The sequence below is a fragment of the Ovis aries genome, chromosome 1 (genome assembly GCF_016772045.2).
Source record: "Ovis aries strain OAR_USU_Benz2616 breed Rambouillet chromosome 1, ARS-UI_Ramb_v3.0, whole genome shotgun sequence".
Classification (NCBI taxonomy): Eukaryota; Metazoa; Chordata; class Mammalia; order Artiodactyla; family Bovidae; genus Ovis; species Ovis aries.
The window spans coordinates 79528280-79540575 of NC_056054.1; the positions used below are offsets into that span (position 1 = coordinate 79528280).

The 12296-nt window shown below is 34.3% G+C and overlaps 1 non-coding gene and 1 pseudogene across 1 annotated transcript; both read right to left on the reverse strand.

Annotated features, from left to right (window-relative positions):
* Nucleotides 1–3902: 3902 nt before the first annotated feature.
* On the reverse strand, nt 3903–3974 carry TRNAC-GCA (transfer RNA cysteine (anticodon GCA)). The gene has a single exon. It is a non-coding gene; the product is annotated as a tRNA-Cys (tRNA).
* A 1999-nt stretch (nt 3975–5973) lies between these two features.
* Nucleotides 5974–7385, reverse strand: LOC101116781 (elongation factor 1-alpha 1-like; annotated as a pseudogene).
* Between the last annotated feature and the right edge of the window lie 4911 nt (nt 7386–12296).

The window sequence follows — 12296 nt, forward strand, 5'->3', positions numbered from 1 at the left end:
TCAAAATCAGTTGTAAATATTGTTAATTATAAAGTCATGCTTGATGAATTTTAAAAGTTTGTCTACCTCTGTGTGTTGTAATTGAGAGTAAATTTTCTAAAAATTGATTTTTAACATGTGTAATATATGGATTTAACATGCCATGAACATAATGAAATTGTTGCATACTGGAATAGAAAATGATTTTTTAAAAGTTAAACTGATAAAGCAATGTATTATTACTTTTTGAGTATCTATTTCACTATATTTTTAGTGCTTTTTTATCATATTAGTGATGCTCACTCCACCAAATATGAATATTGTAACAAATTTCTCTCCTACCTTTCTCTCAGAGATTGTTTTTGTATTGGAGAGAGTGTGTAAATTCCTAATTTTTCAAATTCATCACAAGAGTTTCTGATTTAAAATAAAACTCTAAGAACTTTATCAAAATGATTAAGATTGAAATTTAAGGTTGGAGTATGTGACTACAGAGACATTTGGTGGTTGTTAATTTAGTCTGGAGGACTTTTGAACTGGTTGTTGAATTCTGAAACTATTAGAGATCTGAGAAATTTAAGAAAGATTTCACTTAAAATGTTTACAAATTTCTCCACCAATGATTACCTACAATAACCAGTTTCTTATGATGACACTAAAACCTCAAAACAGATGAGATGATTCAGGGATCACTAGATTAAGATACAGACAATTTATCACAACAGTCTGGAGCCATGATTTGATATTCACTTCACTACTATAAAGGAATACTGTGTATTACAGGACACTAGGTATATAACTGCCTTCCCACCCTGGAGTAATATTTCTAAGGCATACTTAGACATTCTTGATTGAATCTGAAACTAATGCAGAAATCTCCATTCTGTGATAACACTGGAGCATTATGGTTTCCAAACAGTAATGCCAGTTTGGCTCTGAGCATTTGTAATTTGTAACTCTATTCTAGGTTTAAGCAATATAGGTTATGATTATTGATATCTGGATTGTGAGGTTGCCACAGAAAAATTCTGAGTAAGGCCAGTACATCTAGGGGTCTAGCTGAAATCTAGGGACAAAGGGTCGACCACTCTAAGAATCTTCCTTGGTGCTGTTTTTCAAGGATGTGTTTGATGTTAAGGACATATAACATTTGTGTGGAACTCTATACTTGTTTCCAAGGGTTGTCCCAGACGGTTTGTTTGTTTTAAAATCCCTTAGATCTTTTAAGTATTAGTTGCATGAGGACTTAAACAACATAAAAAAAAATTGCTATGTTTGTTATAAAAAGGCAGTGTTTTGAATAGAGGCAATAGCTGTTGTTTTCGAGGGAATTCAGCTTTAACTTGTGTGGTGGACTAGATATCACTTAGATTATATCTAGGATTTTGAAACTACAGCTCCTAACCTGGGGGTAGGGGAAAGAACTTGAATTACTACAAATGAATATCATGGGACTAAGGAGCTCATGGGAATGGAAGGTCTTTTGATAAAGCAATAGTTACTATACTGGCAATTGCGGCTGACGGGAGATGGCACAGTATGGGTTTAAATGTCCCATTGTCCTGAGAATGTGTACCACCACTACCTGTTTAATCACAGATGAGTGACAGGACAGAGCTGTATTCTACTGGAACTGGCCAAAGAAGCCTAAGAATTTTTAATTCAAGAGTCAACTTCTTTCTAGCTAGTAACTTTGAGAAAGTTTTGTAAATATTATTAAACATTTTATAATAGCCAGGACATGGAAGCAACCTAGATGTTCATCAGCAGACAAATGGATAAGAAAGCTGTGGTACATATACACAACGGAGTATTACTCAGCCATTAAAAATAATACATTTGAATCAGTTCTAATGAGTTGGACGAAACTAGAGCCTATTATACAGAGTGAAGTAAGCCAGGAAGAAAAACACCAATACTGTATACTAATGCATATACATGGAATTTAGAAAGATGGTAATGATAATCCTGTATGTGAGACAGCAAAAGGAACACGGATATATAGAACAGTCTTATGGACTCTGTGGGAGAGGGAGAGGGTGGGATGATTTGGGAGAATGGCATTCAAACATGTATAATATCATATGTGAAACAAATCTCCTGTTCAGGTTCCATGTATGATACAGGATGCTTGGGGCTGGTGCACTGAGATGACCCAGAGGGATGGTATGGGGAGGGAGGTGGGAGGAGGTTCAGGAAGGGGAACATGTGTACACCCATGGCATATTCATGTTGATGTAGGCAAAACCAATACAATATTGTAAAGTAATTAACCTCCAATTAAAATAAATAAATATATATTAAAAAAGAAAGTTTTCTGAATATTTTGTAATTAATAATCTCAACATGACAATAGTAGCACCATTGCAATGTTGCAGGAATAAAACTAGTAAATATCTTAAATTATAAACCAAGGAAGTTTTATATCATTAACATTCTTATATTAGTTATTTTACTGTTTACCACAAAAATATTTATAGTTCTATCATTTTTCATTCAGAGCATTTTATTCAGTACATCTTATAATTTTAGAAAATATAATTAATTTTAGTCAGTCAGAGAATGAAGAGGATATTATATTACCTAATTTAAGTTTGTTAATATTATTGCTTGTTTTTATAAGAAGATTCTTTGAATTATAGGTTTGATCTACTTTAAATCATGGAAATTTCTTTGAGTTTTTAATTACTATATGAAGAGTGAGTCTATGGCAAATTGTTGTAGAATTATTGATTCTGATATTACAAATGCTGCTTATATCTCTTTAAGATTGTATCTTTCCTAAACAAACTTTATTGAAACATCTAATTATTCCAATATCAGGAGAGAATACTTTTATTTGTCAAATAACCAGATAAAGGTTAACATATCAATATTTAACATTTTTATTAGGCTAGATTGATCTTGCTTTTAGTTAAGAGAAAACTATTGTGTGCTGGTAATTTACAACCCAAATCCTTAAGGTATGAGTTTCTTTTATTTTTAATTTCAGAAGTGAAATTCTGGGATTCTTATCCATATTAATTCTTTATGGTTAAAGCAACAGAATTTCACAGAGAAAAGTAAAAGCTTATTTTTTATATCCACATTATAATCTTTACATAGGCAAATTTCTTTTTCTCATATCCATTTATCAAAATCTAAACCTTATGTTTATTTTATTTTATTTATCTTATTTTCTTATTTTTTTTTTCTTTGGCTCCAAAAGCACTGCAATTGGTGACTGCAACCATGAAATCAAAAGATGCTTGCTCCTTGGAAGGAAAGCTATGACAAACCTAGACAGCATATTAGAAAGCAGAGACATTAATTTGCCAACAAAGGTCCATCTAATCAAAGCTATAATTTTTCCAGTGGTGGTATATGGGTGTGAGAGTTGGACCATAAAGAAAATTGAGCGTCAAAGAATTGATGCTTTTGAACTGTGGTGTTAGAGAAGATTCTTGAGTGTCCCTTGGACTGCAAGGAGATCCAACCAGTCAATCCTAAAGGAAATCAGTTCTGAATATTCATTGGAAGGACTGATGCTGAAGCTGAAACTCCAATACTTTAGCCACCTGATGCAAAGACCTGACTCATCTGAAAAGACCCTGATGCTGGGCAAGATTGAAGGCAGGAGGAGGAGGGGATGACCGAGGATAAAATGATTGGATGGCATCACCAACTTGATGGACATGAATTTGAGCAAGCTTTGGGAGTTGGTGATGGACAGGGAACCCTGGCATGCTGCAGTCCATGGGGCCGCAAAGAGCTGGACATGACTAAGTGACTGAACTCAAGTGAACTGAAACCTTAAGTGAAGTTGCTCTGTCGTGTCTGATTCTTTATGACCCCATGGACTGTAGCCTACCAGGCTCCTCCACCCGTGGGATTCTCCAGGCAAGAGTACTGGAGTGGGTTGCCATTTCCTTCTCCAGGAGATCTTCCCAACCCAGGGATCGAACCTGGGTCTCCCGCATTGCAGGCAGACGCTTTACCATCTGAGCCACCAGGGAAGAAACCTTAAGTATTCACTTAACTTTAAGAAATGGAAATGTGCTGTTGCTTAGGGAAAAAATCACTCTACAAATCAGAATCCTAACTTTCCAGTCAAAAACCAGCACTTTGTGAAGAGAAGACTATGGGAGATATCATTAACTATATATCACAAATCCCCAGATTGGGATCTATATTGTCATTGGATGATATTGTTTTCTGAACTCATGATGAGAGGTGGCCTTACTTTTTATGGCTATCTGCAAAGTCCACTACAGCTGACAGTGACTTGCCATGAACAGTGGTCTACAAATCAAACACTACAATTTATTTCTGTATTAAAGAACTACTGACAGTTGGTTCAGAAAGGTTTTCTTTTTTCAAATTAAATACTAGCATAGTATATTGAAATGCCAAATCCTTGCTGTACTTATACACACAGAGTTTATCAAAGCTTCTTAAAATTTAAAATCTATTTCCAGGAGAAAATTCATGACACATTTATTCCTATTAATATATATATATTTCTTTATATCTTACCATATGAAAATAGTATTGTGCATATTATAATGGAATGTTTGTATACACATATGAAGATGAACTACTTTTTCTTGGGCTAAATTAAATGAAATTAGTTTAACATAGATCATAAAATTCACCTGTTTGATTTTCAATGTTAATAAAATGTGAAGAGAAGTTGATCATCATATGCTGAATTATTAACAATCCTCATATGCCTTTCAAAGACATTTGTGTTAAAATATAAGCCTAATGTGGTCACCAAAATACACAAATAAAAAAGCTATGAAATTAAGTTCAAGGGAAAGCAAAGAACTGACAGTCATCCTCTAGTACAATTTTATGAGATATGAAGGAGTAAAATTTCATTTTCCCTTCATATGATATTAATATATGTGTATGATTCTGATTACTAAGGAGTTATAAAGATTTACTGAAGTCTTGAGTGTGCTTAGTCACTCAGTCATGTCTGACTCTTTGTGACCCCATGAACATAGCCCACTAAGCTGTTCTGTCTATGGAATTCTCCAGGCAAGAATACTGGAGTGGGTTGTCATTTCCTTCTCCAAACTCTTGAGTAGTTTCCTAAAAAGTTGACTCTATATTATATAAACTATGAGTACCCTCTGTGGAATAAAGTTTTTGGCAATAGACTTTAGAGGAATTTTCTTGCATATTGACAAATGAAGGAGGTAATTTAGAAAGTCTTCTCAAATATACTCTGTTTTCTATGTACTCCTATAATATAGCTGAAAATGCAGTAAGTATAAAGAGCCTTATAATGAGAGTTGCATGTGCAATTAACTTATTTAGAAGAGAGTATTATGTTATTTTTGGCTTATTTATCCTCAAACATCAAACTTCCTCCAAGATGTTATCATCATATATATGGGCACCATTATATACCTAAATCCTACTTAGTATATTGTAATTGCTCAATTAATTCTTATTCGATTTAATGATGTCTTTGTATAAATCCAAGGGAAAGAAAACATATTCATCTCTTCTATGATGTAAGTGTGGAGAATTTTAACAATAATTTATAGTACAAAGACATTTTACATTATAAATTTATATCAACCAAACCCTCATGAAATTATGCATATATTTGTTGCAAGGTAAGTTTACCTTTTGACATTAATTGGTAGAATTTTTCTCAAGTCCTCATGCACACACCAAAAATACTAGTACTGTTATGTTTTGTGGTACTACTGTTATTGTATTAATATGAGTTACAATTAATATTTTCAAAGATAGTATTCTTTTTTTCTCATTAAACTTCTTTTTTTTAATGGGTCTCAAATTCTATGACAGATTTTTGGTCAAGTTGTTTTCATTAAAAATTACTGGTTTTAAAAACTAATAATTTAAAACTGCCGTCCACAAAACATTCTTTCCTTCTGAAGACTTTACGATGCATTGTTATCATTAACAAGTCTTTTACTATTAAACGTAAATGGCCAATTGAAACAAATAGTTCTGAGACAGTTCTTTCACCATTGATTAAGACTGGGGTGGCAGGTATTGGGGATGATATTCATTTAGTCTTCTGAGCATTCTGGGGAGACTTGGTGACCTTGCCAGCTCCAGCTGCCTTCTTGTCCACTGCTTTGATGACACCCAGAGCAACCATCTGTCTCATGTCATGCACAGCAAATGGCCCAGGGGAGAAGAGCCAGAGAAACTCTCTACACACATGGGCTTGCCAGGAACCATATCAACGATGGCAGCATCACTAGATTTCAAGAATTTAGGGCTGTCTTCCAGCTTTTCCCCAGAATGATGATCAATCTTCTTCAGCTCAGCAAACTTGCAAGCAATGTGAGCTGTTTGACAATCCCGCACAGGTGCATATCCAGCACTGATTTGGCCTGGATGGTCCAAAATAATCACCTAAGCTGGGAAGCCAGCTGCTTCCATTGGTGGGTCATTTTTGGTGTCAACAGCCACATTGCCATGAAAAGCATCTTTGACAGACATATTCTTGACATTGAAGCCCACATTGTCCCCAGGGAGGGCTTCACTCAGTGTTTCATGGTGCATTTCTACAGACTTCACTTCAATTGTTACATTTACTGGAGCAACGGTGACCACCATGCCAGGTTTGAGAACATCAGTCTCTACTTGACCCACAGGGACAGTACCAATACCACCAATTTTATAGACATCCTAAAGGGACAAACACAAAGGTTTGTCAGTTGTGTGATTTGGTGACAGGATGCAATCCAAAGCTTCAGGCAGGGTGGTTTCATTGGTATTGCCATCCTTATGGGTGACTTTCCATCCCTTGAACCATGGCATGTTAGCACTTAGCTCCAGCATATTGTCACCATCCCAGCCAGAAATGGGTACTAAGGCCATTGTATCAGGGTTGTAGTCAATTTTCTTAATGTAGGTGCTGACTTCCTTAATTTCCTTGTATTTCTTCTGGCTGTAGGGTGGCTCAATATAATTCATTTTGTTAACTCCAGCGATTGTTTCACCCCAGAGTGTAAGCCAGAGGGCATGCTCATGGGTCTGCCCCTTCTTGGAGATAACGGTTTCAAATTTATCAACACCAGCAGCAAAAATCAGAACAGAACAGTCAGCCTGGGATGTGCCTGTAATCATGTTTTTGATGAAATCTCTGTGTCCTGGGGCATCAGTGATGGTAACATAGTACTTGCTGGTCTCAAATTTCCACAGGGAGATATCAATGGTGATACCACACTCACATTCAGCTTTCAGTTCGTCCAAGACCCAGGCATACTTGAAGGAGCTCTTTCCCATCTTGGCAACCTCCGTCTTTAACTTTTCAATTGTTCTCTTGTCAATGTCACCACATTTGTAGATCTGATGGCCAGTCGTGGTAGACTTCCTTGAATTAATATGCCCAATGACAACATGTTGATGTGGGTCTCTTCCTTTCCCATTTTTGCTTAGGTTTAATGGTGGTTTTCATGACACCTGTGTCCTGGCAGCAAACCCATTGCAAAAAAGCCTAAGGTACTATTCTTTTTAAAAAAAACTCAGAATTTATTTTTCTTTTTCTTTAGAGAGAACTATAGTTATCTTTTATGATAAAAACAGCAATATACAGACATTTTTAAAAGTTAGGGAAATATTTTTTCTCTCTTGTATAGCATTTTGGGGAACTCAGGGAGAAGCTTTCTTCAGAGTGGATCAAATCTTGATCTGCAGTTTGTCATTCATGTTGATGTATGGCAAAACCAATACAATATTGTAAAGTAAGTAACCTCTAATTAAAATAAATAAATTTATATTTTAAAAAATTTGAAGTATAGTTGACTGACAATACTATGTGAGTTTCAAGTGTATAGCAAAGGGATTGATATATATGTATATATATCAGATTATTTTCTATTATGAATAATTACAAGATATTGAATAGTTCCCTGTATTATAGAGTAAAACTTCTTTGTTTGTCTATTTTAGGTATAGTAGTTTGTATCTTTTCCTCCTTTACCCCTAATTCATCACTACCCCCTCCCTTTCCACTTTGGTAACCATAAATTTGTTTTCTTTGTCTATGAGTATGCTTCTGTTTTATATATAGACTCCTTTGTATTACTTTTTAGATTCCACAAATAAATGATATAATGTTTTCCTTTCTCTGGTATATCCGTATTGCTACAAATGGCAATATTTCATTTTTTTTATAAGTGGATAATATTCCATTCCATATATATAGTACATTTTCTTTATTCATTCATCTGCTGATGGGCACATGGGTTGTTTCCGTATCTTGACTATTGTAAACAGCAGTACAATGAACATTGAGATACATATCTCTTTTAAAATTAGAGTTTTCATCTTTTCTGGATATATGCCCAGGGGTGGAAATGCTGGCTCATACGATAGCTTTATTTTTAGTTTTTTTAAGGAACTTCCACACTGTTCTCCATAGTGGTTGCATAAATTTATTTTCCTACTAACAGGGTAGGAGGTTTCTCTTTTTCTCACATTCTCTCCCTCATTTATGATTTATACAGTTTTTGATAATACCCATTCTGATTGGTGGGAGGCAGTACCTCATGGTTTTGATTTGCATTGGAAAAGAGATGAGATGGCTGGATGGCATCACTGACTTAATGGACGTGAGTCTGAGTGAACTCCGGGAGTTGGTAATGGACAGGGAGGCCTGGCGTGCTGCAATTCATGGAGTCGCAAAGAGTCAGACATGACTGAGCGACTGAATTGAACTGAATACTTGTGATGTTGAGCATCTTTTCACATGCCTATTGACCATTTGTATGTCTTCTTCAAAGATATGTCTATTTAGGTCTTATACCTATCTTTTTTTTTTTTTTAATATTGAATTGTATGAGATATTTGTATATTTTGGATATTAACCTCTTGTTGGTAACATCATTTACAAGTATTTTCTCCCATTCCATAAGTTGATAGTTTATTTTGCTGATGGTTTCCTTTGCAGTGCAACAGCTTTTAAGTTTGATTAGGTTCTCTCTTTTTTTTTTTTAATTTTTGCTTTTATTTCTTTTGCCTTGGGAAACCAATCTGAGAATACATTCAAGAATGCTTTGCCTGTGTTCTCTTCTAGGAATTTTATGATGTCATCACTTACATTTAGGTCTTTAAACCTAAATTTATTTTTTTTCTTTTTTAAAAAAAATTCATTTATTTTAATTGGAGGTTAATTACTTTTCAATATTGTATTGGTTTTGTATACAGTGTGAAGGAGTGTTTCAGTTTTATTGATTTACATGTAGCTGTCCAGATTTCCTCCAATACCACTTGCTGAAGAGCCTCTCTTCTCTCTATCGTAGATTCTTGCTTCTTTTGTTATAGATTAATTGACCATAGGTATGTGGCTTCATTTCTGGGCTTTATTCTGTTCTATTGATTTATATATCTGTTTTTGTGTCAAAGCCATTCTGTTTTGATTACTGTTGTTTTGTGGTATTATCTGAAGTCTAAGAGGATTATGCCTCCAACTGTGCTCTTTTCTTCCATATTGCTTTGGCCATTATGGGTCTTTGTGGTTATATATAAATTTTAGAATTATTCTAGTTCTGTAGATATTACATAAAATCTGTATATTGTATTGATAATTAAGCTACATATTTCTAATTTCCTTGATTACCATGGGGCAATAAAAATTTTAATGTAATTTAGAAAATATTTTGAACTGAGTAATAATAATAATTAATAATATATGTGAAAAGTTGCAGGATATAGTCAATGCATAGTTGCAATTAAATTTGCTGTAAATAACCTTCTACAAAAAAAAAGGAGAAACTTAAATTATGTTATCAGCATAAAAAATAGAAAAAAGTAAAAAGGTAGCAAAAATTCTCCTCACAAACAAAACTCTAGACCCATAATGATTTTACTTTCAAGTTCTAGATAACATTCAAAGAAAGTAACTGCAAAGTTAAATTCTTCAGAGATTAGGAATATGCTATAAGTTACTGTACAAGGCTAACATAACCTTCTTTCCAAAATCCAAAAAGGACTTTAAAAGAAATGAAAAATTACTGATTGATAATTATAAAATTAGAATCTATAAATCTGTATATATTTTTGTCTAGAACTTTATATATTTATTTGTGTGTATATATATGTGTGTATGTATATATATATGGATGGATCTATTATGTCATAATGAATATAAATATACACTGAATTTTATCAAGTTTGATCAAAATCTATTATATTAATGACATAGAAATTTGTATGATTATATAAATATATAGAAAAAATTTGATAAATTTCAATGTATATTTTTATAAAAACTATTCAAAGAATAATTTGACAAATTGATTAAAAGTATTTACAAAATACCTTAAGAAAATGTCATCCATTCTGGGGAAATCACTGAAAAGTCTCCCTGAGACTGGGACTGGAAACTCTTAGGAATGCCAATTTAACACCACTTCTATCAATCATTATTTTGGAAGACTTTGGCCAAGTAAAGCAAGAGAAGGAAATTAAAACATAGGACTAGGAAGGGAGAAAACAGTTATGCTTCCGAATGATTTAATAATATAGGTAGAATCCCCCAAATTTTTTACAGGCAAATTATAGGATTAATATGAAATTTTACCAGTGTAACTGACTGGATCTTTCTGTAGTTGTTCTTCTCATTAGTAGTATCAGATTTTAGCCGTTAGGAATCCAAACTGGTCCCTTAGTCTGTTTATCTCTTAGTCCCTTCAAAAAATCTAATACTCACACAACTTGGGCCAAGCTCTGACTAAAAAAATGGGGGAAAAGAACAGCTCTAATGTTTAGTCTGTCTGTATGACACATTCCAATCCAGTTGCAACCCATCTTTCAATCCCAAGTGGAAGTCCAGGAAGATACCAAATACAGTGGTTCTGGCATTTTCAGGAGTTGGTATAAGTTAGGGTTATTATTGTGCATAAAAAGGTACAATCCCACTGAGGAAGCGTTAGTTCTTAACTATTCCTCTTTATTACTTTTAGGGAATTTTTTATTGGAGTATAATTGCTTTACAATGTTTGTTAGTTTTTCTGTACAATGAAGTCAATCAGCCATAGGTATACTATATCTTCTCGCTCTTGGATCTCGCCCCTGCTCCCAAAGCCCGCCTCTCTAGGTCCTCACAGAGCACTGAGCTGAGCTCCCTGTGTTACACAGCAGCTTCCCTCTAGCTCTCTATTTTACACAGGATAGTGCATGTATGTCAGTCCTAATCCCCCAGTTTGTCCCACCCTCTCTTTCCCCACCATGTCCACATGTCCATTGTTATTGTCTGTGTGTCTATTTCTCCTGCTTGTTAATTTTAGTTATTTCATGTATTACTGCAAGAAACATTTGCTGAGCACCCATCATAGAACCCAGGCTGTCATAGGTGCAGGAGACACGGTGGTGCACAGACAGACATGGTTCCTGCTCCCTTGTGGTAAGACACTACCAGTGGCCAAAATGGGAGGGATATTTTGAGCTTCAATAATAATAATGGTAGTTAACCCATTCAGTATGTTTAAATTCATAATATAAGGATAGTAAGAACTAATTCATTATCCAGACAATTAGATAAATGAAAGGAAAGGACAGCATATTTATCTCATCTTTCCCATACATACTTTACCACTAGGTAACCAAGTTGTAGATACAGATAATCTTCTTATAAAATTATTCTGGCTAATAAAAAAATAACATTTTACTGTTTTACAGCTGGGTAAATAGATAGATGTAGGTATTGAGCATCGTCATTAAGCTGCTTGCATTTAAAAGGAGAGAAAAACAGTTTGTATATCCTGTGGTCACACCACCTCTAGTGTTTGCTTGAATATATGCATCAGGCTGCCAATGTGAAATTAATTCAGGGGACACATGGGCGTGCTGAACTGAATGACGAATATCCAAAATCTAGAAAGCAGGCAGCTCTATGCATGACAAGTCTTAGGTCATAAAGAGATGAACTCTATGAAAAACAAAGTAATTAAAGAGAATCTGAAGTTTAATACCAGAATTGAAATATAACAAGTTATAACAATGGAAGACTATGTTATTAATGCCCAATGATATATATTTGAGCAATATAAGTGTAAAGAAATTGATGGAAGCAATATTATAAAAGCTGATGGTTTTTACTTATGGTGGGTGACAAGGATCTTTGATTAAGAAGGAGATACAGAGAACTTCCAACGTGGCCAGTGAAGTTCTGCTGACTATTCCAGGGCAGGACCTGGCTGGGCATATAAGGCTGTTTATCTTATAATAATTTATTAGGTTATACATAGGTTTGAGTCATATTCTGTATCTGTGCTTTGTTAAGTTGAAACCAAACAAAATCAAAAGATGCAAAATCTAAACCTTCAAGTATAGCAGAA